The following is a 24,164-nucleotide window of genomic DNA, read 5'->3' as shown; positions in this document are numbered from 1 at the left end:
AGATAAAATGTAATGTGGGGAATACCAACTATGAATCTATACTTAAATCTCTCTTTTTTTTTTATAAGATAAAATATAGTGGGACTACCAACTATGAACCTAGACTGGATCTTTCCTTAGTTAATCCTTACATGGCTATCGCTATAACTATAAGCAAAAGATTAGTTCTGAATGTTTTTATCTTTTGAGATTTAGTCAGGGATGATGCAACATATAGTTAGATAAGTTCTTTATAACTCATTTGTATCTGTAGCTTGAATGCCATGAAATTTCATGTTAAAAGACTAATTGCTAACATTGTTTATTATATTGTTATGATTGAGTGGTATATCTTTACTACCCCATGTTAATCTCTGATAGTTTTTATTTCAATGATATTTTAGGCTCAATTGCATTTTGAAATTGGTAGTTCCACTTGACCAGCATTTATTTGGCACTGTATGTCTCCAAGAATTTATATTCTGGATTTTGAGGTACGAGGCATCTATATATCTACTGTTCAAACTGCATGGTCCTAGTGCTTCTATGCATATTTCTATTCTGTTCTGTCCATCTTATACTTATTCTTGTGGACACGTGAAATAGATAACATTTAGCTTTATCATATGAGTGTAAGAAGGTTTTGTTTTTAACATTTCATTATCCAATCTGTAATTCTGTTCATATTTCAGAAGTAATCATATAATATCCTATATTTTTTTTCATTTGAAGATTGTCACCATGAGTTAGATTTATCAATACAGGATCTCCCTAACCTGAGATTCCTTGGATAGAAGCTTTGAGATTTCCTTGTAAGTAATTATTCAGGAGGTCCTTTCTCACACCCTCAGAGATCAGTGGGAGACCTTTAAGGCGGATAAAAACTTACAGTTGTGGATCATCTACATATCTTTCTATTCTTTTCTGTCCATCTCATTCTTATTCTCCTGGACAAGTCAAATACATAACCTTTAGTTTTGTCATTTGAGTGAAAGAAGGTTCTGGTTTTAAACATTTCATTATCCTATCTGTAATTCTATTCATATCTCAGAAGTCATCATATAATATCCTATATTTTTTTTCATTTGAAGATTGTCATCATGAGTTAGATTTATCGATAAATGATCTCCCTAACCTAATATTCCTTGGATAAAAGCTTTGAGATTTCTCACACCCTCAGAGATCAGTGGGAGACCTTTGAGGCAGAAAAACTTACAATTGCGGATCTTTATGTATATACTGACCAATTTAGCTATTCTAGAGCATGCCCCTGATTTTTTTCTTCATGTGCTCTGTTTTTCATCCATCTCAATAGTGTGAAAATTGGAGATAGAATATGGATACATCTCCAGAGCTGCTTATGCTCGGCTTTCTACAGGCCCAGATTTTCTGGACAATCCCAATACTTTGAGATTTGCTTATTTGTGCCTGTCTACAGGCCCAGATTTGCGCAGGAGCTTTCAAAACATGGCTGTTCAGATGTTTGAAAATTTGGCATACCCCTCTGGAATTCTAGAAGTTCATTTTGCTTGGTGCCTTTTGTACCTAGGGCTGCCTGTTGGCTGGAGCTTGGAATAAATTTTCTTTTAATCCATTGAGTTGTCTTTTCCTATAAATTTATATTCATAATTCCAATATTTCTAATTTTAAAGTTCTATTATAATTTTTTTTAAATTTATAATTAGCATTTTTATATTTGTTTACATATTTCGTCAACTTGGTATCCTATTAGCTTACTGTTAATTACAATTGGCGAAATACACTAAAATAAATGCATACTAAATTAAATTTTTTAAACTATATTCTAAACTTTGTATGCAAGATTATTAGTTTTTCAACAAATTATACTTAGAGGATCCTTGATTGGCCTCACTTGATTGAAAGACCTTTATTCCATTTTTTTGGGTGATGGTGCATTCCATCGTATGAAAGGTAAATTTTTGTTGTTTTTTTTCACTTCAGATTTTTAACGATGAACATAAAGATAGAAATTCATAAAACGATTGAATGACGTGAATGTCTAAGACAAAAAAATTCATTGCTATTAATTTAACCAGTTAACCACGATATTACCCAGACTTGGTTAATTATTTGCATCAAAGCTATATTAAATGATAGCCTTTTAGTATTTAACTGTAATTTTAGCAGTTAAAATAAAAAGACGTTCAAATTCACCTACTTATAAAAAGAATGTTGCTGTATAAAACATGAAAGCTGATCAACCAGGTGTTATAGCTCAAATTTGTGCTCCCTCTTTTGCTCCAGTCCCTTCCTTTTATGTGTCTGTGAAGCATCATCCCTGATTGATAACTGATCTAGGAGAAATTAAGTGGATCACACTGCCTTCTTGTTGTGCTTATGAATGTTGTATTTGGTCTCCATGCTCATGCCTCAGCCAAATTTCGTGTTGCCAAATAAAAAATTAGCAATTAAAATGCTCGAAGGTTCTTTAGGAACCAAGAACGATTGGTTCTTGGTTACCACATAACCCTCGATATGTTCCCTTTGCCTCTCTAAGTGTTGTTAGGGGGAGAAAAGGCCCGTGATTCTTCTTTTTGGTGTGTAAAGGAGGTCCAGTATTGCGTGCAGGACATTTTTTATTGTTTTTGAAGGTTCGATGGCCATGACTGCATGTGTTGCTCCATCCTTTCAACCTACTCAATTCATGATGCCACTCCTCTCAACCACTAGTATTTATTGAGGAACTCTCCTTTCATCTGCAATGCTTGTATTGGGTGGGAAATCAACCTCATCTGTGGGTTTTGAACAGTTACAGTGCTGCATTTTAGGGTTATGCGCAACAACTATTAAGATGGGATTTTTGAATCATTTTTAAAAGGGGGTTGGTCGTTCAGATGTCAAATATGTTGCAAGAAGACTATTACTGCATGTGGATTTGACTACAAAATGTCTCCATGATTTTGGGTGTGTATTCAGGAAGATTCATATTTGCAGATGGGAATTTTCACTTGCCACATTTGCTGGTACAAATGCAATGCTTAGAAAAGTGTGGCAGCACTTTGACATTGCAAACCTTTGTAATGATCTTTTAGATAAATAAGCATTTTTTGTTGTGGTTTTCATTATCATTGGTGTATGTAAATACATGGCTTGTCAAATTCCCTACTAAGGACTGTTTGCAAAGGAGCAGTTTATACAAGATACAGTTTTACTTATTGATAGGTGAAATGCCAATGAACTTAATTAAGCAATGTAACCTGTATAATCCAAACTTTATTTCATTTTTTTATTGATTTTCATAACAAGTATTGTACAGAAATTTATAGAGAGTTAATAATGCAGAATAGAGCACCTGTAGATTATCCGCAACTGTTAGTGTCCCCTTTTGTGGTTGGCTGCCTTCAAGGAGTTTCGGAACTCCCCTGTGATGCATGTTATCAGCGGCTTCAGCATCAAGTATTTACCGAATGAAGTGTTCGGCTTGTTGCAATTCCATCCCAACTTCCATTCACCACGCAAAGACATACAACATCACGCACCCGATATTGGGTCTCTCCGTTCACTATGGATTAATGGATGTGCAGTCATCGACTTCGTTAAATAGTGTTCACGTGCCGAGTGCGTCTTCCACCTTCAGTCTCCTAGACCCCACGGTAATGCACAGAAATCATTTTCACTGCGAAAGATCTTTGAATACACGGCAATGAAATACACGACAATATGCGGGTTGCCTGAGAGCCATGATAATTTCCAGAATCTCGAACCTTTTCACCAAGGTTGATGGACGGAATACATGGCAGCGCACAGATAGAGTTCTCGATAATGCACTGGTTTCTTCATGGTAATTACAGTTTGCACAGAACTTGTGGGTCTTTTCTTCAAGGATGATGGGCGTATCTGTGTGTGATGCTTGTCCGAGTCTACCTCCAATGCCGACTTCCCTTACGAATGGTGTGATGGAAAACATGCCTCTGTGACTCAACTCTTCGATTCCAATAGGCCAGAGCAAGGCTAGCGAAAGGAATTATCTTCCACTGTTGATATCCCACGGATCATCAATCTTCACTGGGTTACTTTCATAAATAAAATCTCCTTTCTCCTTATTTGCCAAGCTTATTTATAAGATACAAACAGGTAAAAGTCTCGTAAGGAACCAACTCCCGTAGATTAAAACATTAAATAATAGTTAAGCAACCAATATTTAACGATAATCTTTATTAAAAAGAATTATTATAATATATCATGCCAAAATGATATAATATTAAGGAAGTTCACTTTATTAAAATCAAACTAGGCTTAATTTGACAGTGACTTTGATGGGGACATTACATGGCTACACCTTCATTTCATGTTTGTTATATTGGACATGCTCCCCCCCAAAAAAATATCTCTAGGATGGACGTTTCCGTGATGTGGGGACTTGGGGGGAATCACCCCCATCCCCGCCCCCCCCTGCACAACCAACACTGCTAGGATGTCGTTGAGACATCGGGGATGATGGGATGTCCTGGTGACTTCCGGGAGTCTATTGACCATCTTGGGGATGCCTAGGAGTCTCTCGTGGCCTCTGGTTAGAAACTCCAACTGAAAACAAAAAAGGTGATAAATTTGTGAAAATGACATTTGTAAGGAAGGTTTGTGAGGTTTTGGAGGCCTTATTTGTGCTCGTTGGTGAGGGTTCCGCCTCTTGATCCCATCTTGTATCTTGAGTTGTCCTCAGACCCCATGAGGGGTGCTGCCCCTCAACCTCGTTGGGAGCTCTACCCTTAGACCCTTGCAATAGGCATTGCCCTTCGACCTCGTTGGGAGCTTTGCCCTTAGACCCTTGCAAGGGATTGCCCCTTGATCCCATCTTGTATCTTGAGTTGCCCTCAAACCCCATGAGGGGTGCTGCCCCTCAACCTCGTTGGGAGCTCTATCCTCAGACCCTTGCAATAGGCATTGCCCTTCGACCTTGTTGGGAGCTTTTTCCTTAGACCCTTGCAAGGGGCATTGCACCTGGACCCCATCGGGGGTTCTGCCTCCAAACCTTCTTGACATGATTGGGGGCTTTGCTCCTAGACCTCCGCATTGCCCCTTGACTCTATTGGGGGCTTTGCCCCAAATCTCCACAATAGGCACTACTCCTTGACCCCAAACCTCCACCCATCGTTGTTATTGTTAGTGCAATCATTGCCATGTTTTTTATGTTTATTAGTTTAAACTTTATTTAGTATGCCAAAGTTTCATTTGCAATTCTTATTCTTGGTGTGTTCCCAAAGTTTGAAAACTTGTTCAAATTTCAATGCAATAATTGTCATGTATTTAATTTTTAATAGTTAACTTTACATTGTATGCCAATTCTTAGTTTAGTGTCAATCTTTGGGGCTAACAAGTTGGGTTTGGCTGTCTTTACTTTGTAATTGTTCATTTTATGTGATCTCAATACTTATTAAGGTATATACCTAAGAATACCCACCCGAGTCTAAGATGAGCTTGAAGTGTAAGAGGTCTAACCCGCTGTTGTAGAGTTGGTCATTAGCTCTCCATAGTTTGCTGATGAGCTGATTTCACTTGCATCATGACAACTTTGGCCTCTTGAGCAAGATTTGGTTCTAAGAAGTGGAGCAGTGTTTTGAGGCCTAACACTAAGTAAGATTTGAATTTTTCTTAGTTAGAAACCCTAGAAAATTGTTTTAGGGTAACATCTAGTAGCTACCAAGTTTGAGAGGCTTAAGAATTCAAGATTTGAAAACTTAATTAATTTTTCTGCTATAAGTTCTTGAAGAGTGTTCGATATTTTGAAGGGGAAGATTCCCTTTCAGCATTTAACTGTAATTTCATCAACCAAAATAAAAAAAATGTTAAGGTTTGTCCTGCCCATTAAGAATAATGTTGCCATATAAAGCATGAAGCAAATGGTGTAACAAACAATCAGTAGGATGAATGGGTGCATAGCTGATCTCAATTAGGTAACATTTGAGTTTTTCTGTGTTTGAAACCCGAGAAAAATGGTCTAGGCTAAAATTTAGTTGCAATCTAGTTGGGGAGGCTTGAAAATTCCAGATTTGAAAATACAATTCATCTTTCTGCCACAAGTTCACAAAACAGGTTTTTTATATCTTTGAGGGGCAGTTTTACTTTCAGCCAGAGTTCGAGGGTTTCTGGGACATCAGCTCCAGGGCCTATGGGTTCACTGATGGTTCTGACATCTGTTTCACCGATTATTATATTTGAAGACATCAATGTTGATTTGTTGGCCTATGGGTTCACTGATGGTTCTGACATCTGTTTCACCGATTATTATATTTGAAGACATTAATGTTGATTTGTTGCTTGGGTCTGTTTGAATTTGTAATGAAGGTGAGATATTGATCATCAACGTGAATTCTTTAACCTCAATGGAAAGCATGTTGTCTTAGAAGTTATTGTAGTTTGCCATACTGTAAGCTCCTGATAGAACCTAAAAAGAGTGCAGAGAATCTGGGTTGGTGTCTCATGGATGATGAGATCAAAATCCTTCCCTTTATTTTTCACATGAATATGAAAGAATCTTTTATAATTCTGTACTACGAAGCCATTAAACTAGCCTGAGATTAAGGTCTTGAAACAGAGATTGCTGATTTGTACCTAGCAAATGTGAGTGACTTGACAGTCTCCCTTCTATGAGGTATTCTGTGCAGAATGTAATGGCCTTTGGTGTTTGTGTCTGATCAGAATAAGAGTCATTACACTATAAAACATCTCAAATTCAAGGTTTTGGTGCACTAGGATTCTGGGTTCAGTTCTGAGATTGGCGCTGGTGGTGAGGGATGGATGTTGTTGCAAAAGAGAAGAAATCAAGTTTTGAAATGGTTTGATTTCAAGATTGTTCCTTGTGCTGTTAAGCGAGATACTGCATCAAAGAACAAAACGTATGATTTAATTGCTACTGTCCCATGTGACCAGGAAAAACAACAGGTGATCAAGGAACAATAACATATTTCTTTTACTTAGAAATCTAGGTTTGAAATGGTTGGATTTTGAGGTTGTTCCTTGCTCTGGCAAGCGAGATCCTGCTGAGGTTCAAAGAACAAGAATATGATTTAAGTGTTTCTGTCCCATGTGAGCAGGGAGAACATGTGAGTAAAGAACAATAACATACTTATTTTTACTTTTGAGCCGACCTTTATGAAATCTGATCAGTAGATGGGATGCGTACGTGAAGATGAAGGTGCACTGGTTTCAATGCTGAATCTCCTGTTGATCTCTTTCTTTTCTGGACTTGTTTATGTTATTTTTTCAGTAGAGTTTTGACTAAATATGAGAAACTGGAGGAGGTGCAACCGCAAATGACACGGGATTTCTGGATGGAAGCTTTGTGATGGGCTGTATTTAGAACTCCATATCATTCAAAGATTCTGTGTGACGGTTTACAGACTACAGCAATGGCAGATGCAATAATACTTTTGCAGCACATTGGTTCACGCCATCTGCTTCAAGAGGAAAGCTTTTATTACCAATGATTCTGTCGTATACCTTCCTGGGAAATTTTGCTGGCTATTTTGCTCTTAGGATGTGGAGTACCTTAGGGAGATGGTAAGGGTTGGAAATCTGTAGCATGGTCTGTTGCCTGTTTCTTCCCTGGAATAGTGTTTTTGATCTTCACAACCTTGAACTTTATTTTGTGGGACAGTTATAGCACAGTTGAGCCATTCCTATTATTGATTACTACAGTTTTTTGATTCTCTGTTTCTTTTCTGTTGTCTTCTACCCTTTTAAGTCTTTATTTGAAGCATAGGTTAAGACATTCAGTATCCTGTCGGAGCTAATCAAATTTCTTGAGAAAATACAGCCAGAAAATATGATCCTTTTTTCTTTTATGGGGATGGATGTGTTGGTCTTCGGAACCCCCTTAATTGAATCTTAATTGAACTTTTTTTCATGGTGATGAGCATTTCACTGAAGGTTCTATTATGTTTTTGGGATCTTGTTTGTTTTTGATTAAAAAAGCAGCGTTAACTAGGGTGCCGACCCTTTACATAGTTAGAGACTATCAACAAAACATTTACACATAGTCAGAAACTATCAACAACTCCAATACAATAACAAAGACCTTAGAAACCATCAACAACCCAGGCCCAACTCAAGGAGGGGTAGGGATACCCGAGCCTTGACAAGGAGGGGTCTGGGGGAGCGGGGAAAACTTCCCCTTCTGCCTGCGACAAACAACCGTCCAGGCGAAAGTCCAGGTGAAACTGTCATTGGGACCATCCAGAGAGTGGTCAAGCGGTAAGGTTCCCCCTTGGGTACCAACAGTAGATTCAGGAGAGTGCATCTGTAAGGCAGCAGTCAGCTGCTGCAGTACAACAGCAGGCTGCTGCAGAGGAGTGGCATCATGAGCGGAAGCAGTAGGTGTAGAGCAGAGCTGCAAGTCGGAGGTGATGGAATCCAAATCAGGATTTGTTTGTTGGGCTCATCTTGTTTGCTATAATATTTGCCAAGGGTGTGGTGGTGCTCACATGCTACATCTCTGTGACGAAGATTGAAAGTGGTGGTCAAAGTCATTCTATGCATCTGGGCAAGTTTCTCTGACTTACGGTTATTCTATCAACTATCCTTGCTGTTTGAGCAGCCCTCTTTCTGCATTGTTTTATCTGGGCCACTCTTTGATAATGGTGCTTGCGATAATGCTTCCCGTTATTAGCAATTGGGTTTTTGACGTAATCTTATTTTGTTTACTATCTAGTTCTCATTGAATAAGATCCAATATGCTGTTGCAGTGTCTGCGAGAGGAAACATTGAGAAGGTAGTGTTATATATGAGATGTAGTTTTTCCTATAATCAAATTGCTGATTATTGTTTATACTGCATGATCTTTTAATTCATAGAAGCAAATTTTTTGTAAAATGTGATTAAACTTGTCTTGAATCCCTTCCCAACAAAATTGTGACTTAATTGTGGAAAAAACTGTAGTTAGTTTTTTTTTCTAAAGTCAGGCACTTTTTTTCTGATTTTTTTCTTAGAATTCCTAATGCTAATGTGATTTTTCCATAAGCACCCGATTTTCCCAATTTTATCACAATAAATCAAAACAACTTTGTCTAAACGTTATGTTATCTTTGGAAGTTCTGTGTTTTCATGATCGAAATATCATTCTAAGATTTCTTTTATTTGAAGATTGCCAGCTTGAGTAAAATTTCTGAATACTGGATTTCTTCATTTTAAGATTGATACACAGCTTAGAGTATGTTTAACTGGAATAAAAATCAAGATAGCCTTCTAAATCTTTTTGCTTTGTAATTATGATGATAGGCTTTTCCTTAGTGAGGAACACTTGAGCAAGTACATCTGTGAATAGTTGAGATTGAAAGGGGTACCATCAAAAAGATATTGGCTGTAGATTGTTTGAGAAGATGCTGAAAATCAACTGATCAATTTTGATGGATGATTTCTGTATTAGGGTTTGTGAGAATTTTCCAGTCGTGCCTGTGTATTTGAAGTGGGCCTTCCTGATCGAATCCTTGTGTTTTTTTGTTGTTGACGAGGCAAGCATGGTCTTTGCAAGGGATAAGTTGGAAGGGATCGTCCATATGTGGTTCTCTTAGGTATCTAAGTACCTGTTAATAGCGGAAACTTCTATTGATTCATTACACATTGGAAATATTCCAGGTGTACCAAATCATCTTTTTTTATTGCCCCGTTCTCCCCCTTCCATGCCTGTATTTCTTCTTGCACTTTGTTCTTGATGCCCTGGTTTTCATAGTTTTACTACACGATATTTATTGCCTATGAGTAAACATTAGCTCTTGGGACATGGAAAATTGGGGCATACTGTTCGCAGAATGGAAAGTTGTGGTGGATGACGATGCTTTCACCTCTGCTAAGGCTCACTTATTGCTTATATATGTTGCTTATTTCACAAACTAGTTTCTTAAGGACATTTTTAGCAAACCTAGGCCACTCTACAAATCGACAAATCCATTATCTGGCTGTAGAGGAGTTTGGTCACCTTGGGGGTCTGTAGGGTTTGAATTTACGTTCTATTGAGTGTCTTGGAACAAAAACAGAGAGCCACTAATGCATTGGGATTAAATGAGACTGGAACTCAAACACACCTATGCCTCTTTCAAGCTTGACTATGGCTGCTAACACAGTCAATTAATTAGGAATACTTATTACTTTTCTAGAATCAAATGGGATACCTTTTTCAGAATGTAATTTAACAATCCCTGTAGAAGAAAGTTCAAATTATTAGTTATCAAGTTGCTGTAGGGTCCTAGGGATGTGGATGTCTTGACATTGTCTCTGAGACTCCTAATAAGGTGGCACCTTAAAATGCCTCCTATTTCAGGGATATGTGGTAGATATATCACCTACCTACTAGGGGTGTTGTTGGAATGACAAGGGATTGTTTCCTTCGAGCCCTATCTACCCAAGAGGGAATGTTTCTACAGAGATCTCACATCCTAGAGACAATTTTATCCCAAAAATGGAAAAAATTGTGGAGAAGGTGCGCACTTGACCTACTCCTTTAAATATGAATCAAAATTCCTCTATACATTTGATTCTAGAAAAGTAATGAGCACTCCTAATTAATTGATTATGTTAACTTAATGACATATTTAAACAAATCCTAAGGGTTAAATATAAATTTATAATAAATGGATCCATTATTTATCGTTTTTAAGTGGATCAATAATGTTAACTTGATTCTAGAAAAGTAATGAGTATTCCTAATTAATTGACTATGTTAACTTATTTACATATTTAAATAATTATTTATTTGATTATTTATTAGTTATCTATAAATAATGGATCCATTTTTTATATTTAAACCTCGGATTTGTTTAAATATGGTAAGTTAACATAGTCAATTAATTAGGAATACTCATTACTTTTCTACAATCAAATGTATAGAGGGGTTTTGATTCATAATTAAAGGAAGAGGTGCTCGAGTGCACCCTCTCTCCATAATTTTTTCATTTTTTAGGATAGGGATGTCTTTAGGATTTGAGGTCTCTGTAGAGAAACATTCCCTCCTGGGTAGATAGGGCTCGAAGGAAACAATCCCTTGTCATGCCAACAACACTCCTAATAGGTAGGGGATATATCTAAGACTATATCTAAGACATCCTTGAATCATGAGGCATTTTAAGGTACCCCCTTGATTTGGAGTCTCAAAGGCAATGCCAAAACATCTCTACGACCAGCAGGCATTTTAAGGTGCCCCTTTGATTTGGAGTCTCAAAGGCAATGCCAAGACATCTCTAGGACCCTAAATCTTGATACCTAATAATTTCTTGCATCAAATAGTTGGAAAAAAGTTTTTAAAAAATGGGTATTTAAAAAAAAATTAGGCCATTGATATAAACTCTAATAGTCTAATGGATCCCACATGCACCAAAAACACTAAAAAAAAATGCTATAAAATTGTGTAATCTTCAATAATTTAGACTAGTTAAATCCTTTAACTTTTCTATTTAGTTATTTTAAGAATGAAGCCTTGGTTAGAACTAGTTAGGACTTGTTGGAGAAAACATGGTAATAAATTATGAAAATGACGTGCCATTAAGCTTTGTGTGGTCTTGAAGGCCTTGATTTGGATTTTGTGGTGGGGGCTCCATCTCTCTATCTTGCAAAAATGTGCAATGGGCATTTTCCCTCAACTTATTTGGGTGCTCCCACCCAAGATCACTATCAATTGCCATACCCCCTTTATATCCATATTAAGGCCCTTAATCCCTCATCCTTATGCCCCCCTTTCGAATTTAATTATAATTAAGATTCCATATCTTAGTTTGCCCTGCCCACATCCTCGAGTCACTAAGCACAAGGTTTAATAGTGCATCTTTATTTTACATATGCAAAGTTTGTGTTGTAAATATATAAAACACTTCTCGCTGATGTGTGGGTTGTGTATGTTTGATAATTGAACATTTTTGTTAATAAGATTTAAAATGAATTTTGAATTTTGTTCTTCATAATTATTGTAATCTATGTTATTATTATTAATTGAACAATTTTTATTTGCTCGTCAATTAGGAGTCAACAAACCAAGTTGGAAAGGGTGATTATTTTAGAATCATACCTAATTCAATTATACACGCTTTTGGAAGTTCTCGGTAGGGGCATGTCAAATTTTAATAGAGAAGAGTCTCTAGCTATTTGATACGAACTTATAAATTATTATTTATTATGCTTTGTGGATTTGGACTAGGCTATAGATCTTGAAGGTTGAAGATCAAAATCGACACTTGTTTGTCCGCTACTAGAGTATTGTATATGGCCTTGACACATGTTTGTAAAGAAGTGCAACTAGAAAGACTTTGTGTTGGTATTCATATTAAGAGTAAGGTAGTCATAATTAACTATGATGGTGACTTTTGTGTTGCATTCGTTTTCTTTGGATATACCTTTTTCCTTGTGGCATGAGCGACCTAGGATGAGGTGGTGGTGGAGGATTTCCACAATTGGTTGAGTTTGGAAACGATGTATCTTAGATAATTGTTCAAAGAAGAAAGAGAGGTCTTCTTAAATATATTTTAGAATCATATCTTTAGGTTAAGGGTATGTGGATTGGAATGAAGATGTCAAACATTGTATATGTTTTGGTTGCTTCTAGTTGTGCGTGCTATAGGTTTTCAATCTTCTATCTTGTAGTGTTGGTTGACTAATTTTTTGTTAATGTATTTTGGATTTTGAATTTGAAGTCTTGCTTAATTGTTGGGTGGTAGCTTAGCTATAGTTTTGTTGTTGTGTTGCATAAGGCTTTTGGGCCCATTTAAAACTTGTTTTGTCCATATAATAAAACAACTATGACAATCATAATACAAGTTATTTGACAAAGAATTCTATGAGCTATGCTTATAGCAAACATATAGATGATCGATATTATTTCATTAAGGAGATGGTATAGGCTAAGAAGGTTCAAATTGGAAAAGTTGATACTTTGATGAATGTTACTTTGAGAAAATCTTTGAGCATTGCAAAGTTTTGTTGGTGTAGGATGCAATGGGTTCATCACTTTAATGTGTCTAATTTCTTCTCAATTTGTTTTATAACTCTCTTTTGATAAATATCAAATAGGAGAATGTTGATGTTTGATGTGAAATTAACTTGCATAGAGTTCTCAAGTAGGAGAATGTTGGAACTTTCTAGAGTTCCAATTATGTAGAAATTTTAACATTGACATTAAAACAATGTTGACAAGCCTATCTGGTAAAATGTAGCCAAAAGTTGCCTTGGACCTTTTTGAAGCCATGATAGTAATCACATAAGGTTTAGCTATGACATGGTTATTGCATCTTGTGTAATGCATATGGCTAGAGTAAATGCCGTCTTCCTAGTGTGTGGGGAATTGTTGGAGTGCATGTATCATTAACAGAGGATAAGTAGATGTTCTATAAAGGTTCTATGGAGTGTTACAACTCATGAAATCCATGTAAATGCCCTTGGCAATATTGCACGAGACTTTGTTTTACTATTCTTTCATATAATAGGCTTATTAATCAACAATTGATAACTTGGATCATTTGTGAGAGTATCTAGATCGATGATTACTTTTTCCATTTGGAGACTCCTCATGAGAGACATGTGGCATGTGTGACATTAGAATAAGGTCAATATTCATTTGTATGATGATTGACTCTCCATAAGCAATTAGGATGTGGTGTTATTGGGATTCCAAGAAATGACTATTTCTACATCTAATCCTAGACATCAAACAAATATTGTGACACTTTCATTGGTGATGATATAATGCTTGTGTAATTGAAAAGTGCATGCGTAGAGGCTATATATTGGATGTTTGTAGATTAAGGAAAATAAGGAGATGATTATGGTATATGGCTCTATTTATTTATTGGTTTTTTACCAAAAGAGTTTCCCAAGTGATGAGTTTCATGAGTTATGTAGATATTGAATTGAATCTTGTTCTTCCATAATGTTTTCCTAAATAAATTGGTATAAAAACACACAAAACCATAATTTTATCACATAAATTCATATTGTAGGGTAATTAGTTATTAATAAATTTTTACATCATGATGCTACCCTAGTCTCACTTATACATGGCTTCATGTTTATGCATATTGTGCGGGATCACAATTCCATGCTTGTCTAATATATCTTGATTCCATTTAGACCACCCTTTACAATGTCATGCTAGTACAAATCATGGGGACAACTTAGTCACATATCCATAATTTCTTTGAACTTTATGTCTCTATTTATACCATCATTTTCAACCTTGATACAACTTTTACATATTTGATACATGATTATCAATGGTTATGTGCATTATCGTTGTTTTGTAGGTACTAAAAAAGACCTTTCTATGCATGTATGGAAGATGATGTTTTTTACATGTACATGAAGATCATGAGTCATCATCTTGGGTTCGCTCACTATTTCATTTATTGCATATCTTACTTTAGCATTCCTAACTAATGTAGTTTCACAAGTGCACCAAAGGTGTAAAATATAAGGGCTAAAATTGCACACCTTGCGTTTTTACGACATTGTTTTACACCACTTAGACAAATGTCATAAATACATTTGTATAAGTCCTAATATTTCTCTCTAGTTTTGGAAGCATCTTATTTTGAGTCTAGTGGCAATGTTGTTTGTTTCTTATAAGAAGATTCTATGATGGTAAACTGCAACCACACTACTTTTGCCACTTTCTTGTGCACATTGACAACTTGAAGGACTTGCTTGAGAATATTGTCCTCCTTGTTGGGTATAGACTGTAGACTCAAACACTCAACTATGAGGGTCTCCCCTTTCCTTGTAGGAGATGCTTTGTTGTTGGACACTTGGCTTTGATTGGCCTTAGTTCTTGCCAGAAGAAAGCCGAGGCAATGATGGAAAAATGCCCATTGGGAGCATTTGATGGTTGGAGTTTTTTCTAATTTCGAGGAGGTATTGGTAGAGTTGGCCCTAGGGGCTGTTGTTTCTTTTGTGACTCCCAATGTGTTATCTTCCATCATCCCTTTGGTTGTTCCACCTTCAGGCTCTTTGATGCTAAGGGAAAATTTTAGTGATCATGTCTTTTGATGCTTTGACAATAGCTCTTGTCTCATTACCTTTTGGGGTTATGAAGGAGTGTCTTCCCCTCTCTCCTTGATTCAAGTCTTTGGAGGATGATATTTCATGGAAGATTGTTCATAAACAAAAACGTGGTCATCCTAAACATGCTTGTGCTTCATCCAAGATTTGGGTGCTTGGAGTGTTAGGAAAGGTCCAGGGGTAGCATAGTTGATGATCCTTGTTTGTCTTATTTGCATCTTCTATTCAAATGTTTCTGTTACTGGCGCTAATTGGTGTATGATAGCTTGGCTATTGTTTTGTGGTGGTCTATCTGTTTTGGCTATTCTTTGATTGTGTGTTTGATGTCTCTTATTATAAAGGGTTTGAGGGCCCCTTAAAAACATATTTTACCACTAATAAAAAATCATTAATTTGATAAGCTTAGACGTCTAATAGATAATTATCTCTAAACCCATCAAATAACAACAATGAACCCCTTAAGTGTCTAGACCAAACATTCTTCAAAAGATTGTCTTACCTAGGACTATGCGACATTTCAAGACCTAATCTTAGGATTGCATCTTAATTTCTTAAACTCAAAATCTTGGTCCTTGAGTTTAATTTGTGGAAAGTGATCATTATCATGTTAGATATCATGTCAAAAGCCTTGAGTTGAGTGATTGCGAAGTTGAATATATAAGTGTCTCGTAGCTAATTGTTATAACTATACAATGATCGTCAAAGGTGTTGTGCTCAAATAGTAAGGCCACAAGGTTCTCAGAATGAAGATCCAAGTTCAAATCTATTAAAGTGACATCTCAGAGTTCGAGCATGTGTTGTAAAAATATTTTTATAATTGGAGCATTATCCCCATAGCTGTTAGGCCCATACTTGAACATTAAAGTCTTGAAGTGGAATATGTTCCTTAGTGGATGATTGTTTAAGGTATGGGACCTAAAAACTACAAATTCTCTCACTAATAATAAATCATTAACACTCCAATTACCATATCGTTTGATTCTAAGAGTATCTATGAACAAAATTCATCAATATGCTTCTTTATTACATACATCATAGGATTACATCATGATTGCATGTGTGTTGTGTATTCAAATTCCACATCATATTAGGTGCTTGAATCATCATCAAGACAAGTTAATTTATCCAATGCAGACTTTTGAGCAAGTCCAATTTTTTTAATGCAACACAACTCAAATATAGGTCTAAGAATGTAAACAAGTAGATCTTGTAATATCATAATAATACATGATTTGGTTGCATAAGAAAGATAATTTTGTAAGAACTTAGATCATATAACATAATAAATTGTAATACCAAAACATGTATTAATTTATTTTAGTAGTACTTGCCAATAGGCAATACTATTACAATCAATTAATTTTAATTAGTTATTAATAAATGTATTTTTATAGCAAAAACATAAGTCATTTATTTTTTCCTACTCAACATATATCTCTCTTTTCTAAAGTAGAGGTAACATTTATAATTGGAACTATTTATCATGAATACGATTGGCTAAAAATTATAGGTGTTGAGGGTGGATTTATAGGAATGATATATTTTTTAGGCTCTTTTTTTTGGAAATTATAAGAATTATGTAAGTATATTAATATTTCTACATACACATTCATATATAATTTTATTTTTTCTATTTATCAAAATATAGTAAATAGTAGATTCTTTAATAATTTTATATAAATATTTTTGTGTAATTTTGATATTATATTTAAAACATAAATGTCCATTATAAATATTTTTATTGAATATTTGAGATTTTTTTTTTTAAATCAGAGCAAATTTTTTATATAGATCATTGTTTACGTAATTTTAAAATATTTTTTATTTCTCAAAATATAGTAAATATTATATTTTTTAATAATTTTATATTAAGATATTATTAAATTTTGATCTTTTTATTTTAAAAATAAATGTCTTTAATTATTTTTATGAATACAATTTTTAAATTTTTTAAATTTCTCAAAATATATTAAATATTTATATTTTTAAAATATTTTCTATTAAAACATATTGTAAAATTTTGATGTCTTTATATTTTAAAAAGAAATGTCTAATTTAAATATTTGGAAAAGTTTTGTAAATAAAGTAATTTTTTTTTAAAAACTAGAACATAAATTTTATATTTATGAATGTAATTTTGAAAAAGTTTAATTCTCAAAATATAGTAAATATTATATATTTTTAATAGTTTATAATATATCGTAAAATTTTGATGTCTTTATATTTTAAAAATAAATCTATTTTAAATAGTTTTTTCATTTTTTAATTTATAAAATGACGCTTTTAGTAATATTCATATGCTTTAGAATATTCTTTATTTAATTTATAAGAGAATGGATAGTGAAGCGGTCTAGGGTGGCGTCTGAGTTTGTAGGTTAGGGTTTATCCCTTTTTGTAAATTTTCATAGTTTAGCTCAGCAGTAGGGGGTGATTTTGGGGTTGGTTGTTAAATTTTGTTTGTAGGTGCATGTAGCCGACTCTCAAGCTGATTTTTAGGGCTTTTTGTGTAGTCCTTTGGTAGGTTGGGGATGTTTGGTGGTGACTGTTTATATTTGACTTTCTCGAAGGCTTTTGGAGTGTAGGTGTGGCTAGGTTCCCTCCCTATTGAGGGTTTTGGTGGGGTTTTCTCCCTCATTTCATACTTTTTTTTTTGGTTCCCTCTGGTGTTTGTTTTGATGGAGGGGAGAGGTGGGTCTTCAAGCTTGATGATCCATGAATCTATGGGTAAGGAAAACATATCTTTGTCTTTACATGCAAAAGCTTTAGAGCATTTGAACAAGGTGACAAATGGTGAGGTCTATTCCTCATTGAATGAATTTCCCAGACTTAAGAAAGTGAACAGGTGCTTAGAGAAGACATGATCACCTAGTTTCAATGATTCAACCATATTTGGTTGCTAAGGATGTCACATACTTAAGCAATCATGATTTAATCTATAAATTCATGGGGCTTTGCATGTCTATTTAGGTCTTGTAATCTTGGAGAAGCCATGATAACCTAGTTTCAATGATTCAACCATATTTGGTTGCTAAGGATGTCACATACTTAAGCAATCATGCTTTAATCTATAAATTCATGGGGCTTTGCATGTCTATTTAGGTCTTGTAATCTATTTAGGTGATATGTAAATATTGTTGATGATCAAAAACTACTTTTGATAGTTTTCTCTTGCACGATAGACATGAAAATGGATTTTGAGGGGGGTTTATATTTCTATAACCAAGCTGGCCTCTTCATCAAACATTGACACGTGGGTTTCAATTTTGTTGAGGAGCTCCCATCAAGGGTTTTAGTTTTGGTTTGTCTTCCTCGACTTCTACTTGAATTGTGGAGACATGATATCCTACATATGATTGCTCGTTTGCTTAGCAAGTTGGTGGGTTCTGATCAACAAACTCTTGATAGGAAGGTAATTACATTTACCCAAATATGTGTTGAAATTGATTTAAATACCCCTTGCCAGATTCTGTGAAAATATGTCTTGGATCCTCTCCTTGAATTCAACAACTCGACTATGAAAACCTTCCCTTTAGGCATCAAATTCATCATGAGTATGTACACCTTCAAATAAAATTCCCTTGTTTCAACTAAACGACTACTAGAACTCATACTTTCTCTAACTCTACTTGTAAAGTGGATAAAGAGAAGACTCCCTTGTCATATGGGGCTACAGATAAGGAGGGATTTACTCCTATCAAGCTTCACAATAAGGGGAGAGGGCAGAAGAGAATTCTCAAGGACATGAAAATGGATGGAACCTTTAATAAGTTTGGTGCTTTGGAGGATATGGTTTGGGAAGAGGGGGTACAGTTGTGTTTCTCTCCAGTACTGACTCCTTGGGTGATCTTGTGACTGAAGACCTAAAAGATGATAATCAAAACCCCTCTTAGATGGATTTGTAGAATACTCAAATGGATACAAATGTTCCTCCCCAGATTCTTGATGCTTTAGAACTTGGTTAGGCCTTAGTTGTGAAGGATGTTGGAGCCTTGGTTGATTCAACTCCTCCTTAGGTGGAGGTTGTTTTGAATTCGGGAAAATTAGTGGGGTTTTGATTGTACTGGTTTTGTAGCAAAAGCCACTTAAAAAGAGGCCTCCGAAGAAACCTTCGAAGTTGGGACACAAGTGTTAGAGTAAAGGTATTAGTTTACTTAATTAATTAAATCATGTTGATTTAATAATTAAGTCACCTTTTCTCTATTTCACTTAAGCTAAATTTAGGTACATTAATAATTAATTAATTATTAATTATTAATTGCTTTTAGGGTTTTTACTTTTAGGTTTTGATCTCCTTTTATAAGGATTGATCCCTTTGTAATTATTCATTCAGTCATTAGATAATCAATATGATTTATCATTATGGATCAACAATCTTTTGGCCTCCATAGATATTTTCCTCTCTCTTGTTTCGTGATAGGTGTTTGATTGTAGGTGATCTTCGGAGCTGTGGGTTGAGCAATCAACTCTAATATCAAGGACCAAGAGAAGGTGAAACTGATTGGTGAAATGTTGGTGGATTTTGGGACAATGAAGACCATTGACTCTCACTTCTCCCAATCTCACAAATGATTGTTATTTCTTGGAATTTGAGGGCTATGAATAACATCCCTAGACAAAGGGGTGTTTTTGAGATGATTAGTATTCATTTTCCTGATGCTCTCTTTATTCAAGAAACCAAATTGGTAGTGGATGACATGTTTGATAGAGCTCCTAGAATATGTACCCATAGTTTGTGTTAGTTTTTTGGGGCCTAAGGTTTTTCCGAAGGTGTGGCTTGTTTTTGGGATCCGAGGAAGGTGGTCCCACTTTGGTGGATGTTAAGTCACTCTTGTATTTCCTTGGTTGCTACTAGCTTGGACTCTAGTGAAACCTTTCTTTTTCACTAATGTTTATGCTCCTACTGATCTTCATGGGAAATCCCAATTATGGTCTCATCTTGGATATATTTGGTCTCTTTCTCCTTATCTTCTTTGGATCTCAATAGGCAATTTCAATGCGATCTCAAGCTTAGAGGAAAAAAGGGGGGTCGTTGTTAGGTTTGATCCTTTTGCTAGCCTTTTAAGGGACAATATTGAGCTTTTGAACCTTATTGCTGTGAAGCCAAATAATGGTATCCTCACTTGGAACAACAAAAGAAGTGGAGACAATGCTATTTTGAAGAGAGAGGATATATTCCTTTTCTCTTATTATTGGATTATGGATTGGTGGTCTACTAGTTGCGAGATCCTAGATTGGAGGGGTTCTTATCACTAGTTGATTAAATTCTTGTCTATTTCATTAAGATCTCCTAAGAACCCCTCTTTTAGGTTTCAAATCATGTGGCTTTGTGTTATCTCTCTCCAGGACTTAATGCATGATTAGTTGTTTGATGGGAGGCTTGCTCATGACACGATTGTGTACTCCTTTGTGAAAAGATTATGTTTCATTTATTCTAAGATCAAAGTGGAATAGGTTATGCTTTGGCAATCTTCACTCCAATAAATTGATGTCCCAAGCCTGTTTAGATTCTATCACTCACCAAATTCGAGATCATGGTTTGATCAAGGATTTGACTAGTGTGGAGTTAGCAGTTACTATAATGAGAGTTAGAGGAGGAGATTTTTCAGAAGAAAAAGTGTCATATCCATTGGTTGTAGAAAGGCAATAAAAATACTACTTTCTTCCACAACTTTGTTAAAGCTAGGAGTGGGAATCTGTAATGCCCCACCAGGGAACCCAAGAGTACAAAAACAAATGAACCAAACGTAACAAATAATTTTTTTTATTCTTAAAAAAGAAATATCATTCATCTCCTAACTCAATGCAACACTAAGAGAACACATACAAAACATGAATGAATCATAACATAATTAAATGTGTAGCTTAATCACTGTAACTCTACTTCAGGGTTCCCTAACATCACTACATAAGCAACACTCACACAACATGTATTAAACTCAACTTTAATTCATAACATTATAACGAAGCTCATGAAAATCATACACATAATACATTAACTTTAACCAATTAATCTTAATCATGGATCACTAAATGCATCACACAAAAATAAGAAGCATCCATAAAACCATATGAGCATAATCCTTATAGGATATCCATTACTTACATACAATCTATCGTTGTTATATAGATCCTAATCAGACTTGGAGGTTAAATTTTCTCTACTTCTATTGGTGTGATTTCCCCCATATTTTTAACGTGGGTTTGGTGGCAGCATCCCTTGCGGGGTCCAGGGGCAACGCCCCTGGTGCACTCCTTGTCACGATACAGGACGAGGTCGAGGGACAGCGCTCCGCGAGGCCAAAAAGACTTATTATTTTATAAAGGCGTTAGGTGCTATTTTTCTATTGGCTGACATGTTGTAACCCTAATTTTGTAACCGACTTAAGCCTTGATAAAAAGGCTAAGGGTTAGGGTTTTCTATAGAGAATTTTGTAGCGGTATTGAGTTGCAAGGGGATTGTTGGTTGTAATCGGTTTTGTTTTACTGGATAATAATATTGGACTCTCTGTTTGGTGGTTGTAGTCTGAGATTGGGTGAACCACATTAAATATTGTCTCTTAATTGTTATTATTTTTGTGTTTAATATTTGTCTGCATATATTTGATATTTTCTGCATGCGATTCCTAACAAGTGGTATAAGAGCTGGTTGTGTTTGATTATCATCTATAGGAAGATCTCACGATTGAGTGGGAGTCTCACAGCTAAGTGGGAGCAATGACAAATGAGGGTAAATTGAAGGTATAAAAATTCAATGGGCAAAACTATTAGATATGTAAGATGTAGATGGAGGACTATCTCTATCAGAAGGATTTATGGAGGCCGTTGGAAGGAACAACCAAGAAAGGCACAATGAGTGATGAGGATTGGAATATTTTGGATAGAAAGGCACTGAGAACCATTCGACTGTGCCTGACACCATCTGTAACATTCAATATAACAAAAGCAACAATGACTGCACAATTGATGTCGGCACTAGCTAAATTGTATGAAAAACCCTCAACCTCAAATAAGGTATTTCTCATGAAGTGTCTATTTAATTTGAAGATGATTGAAGGTGGATATGTGATTGAATATTTAAATGAGTTTAATATGATTACCAGTCATTTGACTTCTCTAAAGGTAAATTTCAATGAAGAAGTTAGAGCTCTCCTGATATTAGGTTCTTTGCCTGAAAGCTGGAATAGTTTGGTAAAGGTGGCTAGTAACTTTGTTTCTGGTTCAAATACCCTGAAATTTGATGATGTTGTTGGTGTTATTCTGAGTGAAGAAATTCGTAGGAAAATCTCAGGTGGATCCACATCAGGTATTGTTTTGAATGCAAAAAGCAGGGGCAGACCAAAGGAGAGAGGATAAGGTTCTGGAGGTCCTGGAAAGTCATGAGGAAAATCAAATGACAAGAGATCCCAATCCAGAGGACCAAAATATTGCTGGTATTGTGGGAAACCGGGTCATCTGAAGAAAGATTGCTGGTCTTGAAAGAATAAAGAAGGAGACACACAAGAAGGTAATAAGGTGGCAAATGTGGTGAGTAATAAATTTGAAGAAGATGCTTTGATTCTTTTCCTAGATAATGCTGATGATTCATGGGTTTTAGATTCAGGGGCGTCATTTCATGCTACACCCAATAAAAGTTATTTTCTTGATTATGTCCAAGGGGGATTTTGAGCTAGTTTATTTGGGAGATAATGAACCCTGTCAGATTGTTGGAAAGGGAAGAATTAAGATTAAGTTGCAAAATGGGAATCATTGGCTACTACAAGAGGTAAGTCACGTTCCAAGGCTAAGCAGAAATTTAATTTCAGTAGGACAACTAGGTGATGAAGGTTGCACAGTTACTTTTAATGATAAAAATTGGAAGGTTTCAAAGGATGCCTTGATAGTAGAAAAAGGTGTGAACGTAGGCATCTTATATCTTTGTATAGGTCATACTGTTCCTTCTACTTTAGTTGTTGTCAATAAAACCCAAACAATTTAGGAACAATTGCCGCGGGTTCGCAGGAAGAAACTAAAACAGTTGTTGTAGGTTCTGAGACAACAGTGTGGCACAACAAACTTGGGCATATGAGTGAAAAAGGTATGAAGGTACTTCATTCTAAAAAGGTTTTACCAGGTCTGAAATGCATTAATATGGATTTGTGTGTATGGAAAACAAAAGAGAGTTAGTTTTCTCAAGGATGAGAAGCAAAAGAAAGATGAAAAGTTGGAGCTTGTGCATACATATGTATGGGGACCGACTCATGTATCTTCCCTCAGTGGCTCTCCGTATTATGTTACATTCATAGATGATGCAACTAGGAAGGTTTGGATTTACTTCTTTAGGTAGAAATTTGATGTATTTGAAATATTTAATAAATGGAGAAGCTTGGTTGAAAATGAGACAAGTAAAAGATTAAAATATCTCAAATTTGATAACGGTGGTGAGTATTGCAACAAAGAATTTGAGGATTATTGGTCGATTAATGGAATTCGTAGGTAGAAAATGATTCCAAGAACTCCACAAGAAAATGGAGTGGCTGAGCGCATGAATAGGACAATAATGGAGCATGCAAGGAGCATGAGATTGCATGCTAGGATACCTTTAAACATGTGGGCAAAAGCTGTCAATACTATTGTATATTTAATTAATAGAGGTCCTTCAACTCCTTTGGGCTGTGGTATTCCAGAGGAAGCATGGACAGGTAAGAAGGCGAGTTATTATTTTCTCATTGCACATGTAGACTCTGAAAATGGAACCAAGCTGGATGCAAAATAAAAAAAATATTTTCGTTGGATATGGCATTGATGAATTTGGTTATATGCTTTGAAATGTTGAAAATATAAAAAATTGTGAGAAGCAGGGATGTTATATTCAATGAGAAGGTGTTGTACACAGATCAGTTGTAGCAGCATGATAAGAAATAAAAGGATTTTGTTGTACTGGATGATATCTAGATAGTGATGTTCCAGCGGTTCCTCATGCTCTGCAACAACAACCAGAATTACCACAAACTCCAGTGAATGTTAGACTGTCAACAAGGCTATGTAGACCTCCTAACAGGTTCTCTCCATTTGTTAATAGATGCTGGTGAACTAGAAGGATATGATGAAGCTATGCAGGTGGATACAAAGGTTCATTGGGAGCTTGCCATGAAAGAAGAAATGGACTCCTTGCGTAAAAATTAGACTTGGGAATTATGTAAGTTGCCTGTAGGTAA

The 24,164-nt window shown here is 35.5% G+C and overlaps 1 pseudogene; it reads left to right on the top strand.

Annotated features, from left to right (window-relative positions):
• The first annotated feature begins 108 nt into the window (after positions 1 to 108).
• Positions 109 to 8,764, top strand: LOC131075256 (transmembrane 9 superfamily member 12-like; annotated as a pseudogene).
• The last annotated feature ends 15,400 nt before the right edge of the window (positions 8,765 to 24,164 follow it).

The sequence above is a fragment of the Cryptomeria japonica genome, chromosome 1, assembly GCF_030272615.1.
Source record: "Cryptomeria japonica chromosome 1, Sugi_1.0, whole genome shotgun sequence".
NCBI classification, from domain to species: Eukaryota; Viridiplantae; Streptophyta; class Pinopsida; order Cupressales; family Cupressaceae; genus Cryptomeria; species Cryptomeria japonica.
Note: the sequence above shows the minus strand (reverse complement) of the source record. Positions and strands in the feature narration are given on the sequence as shown.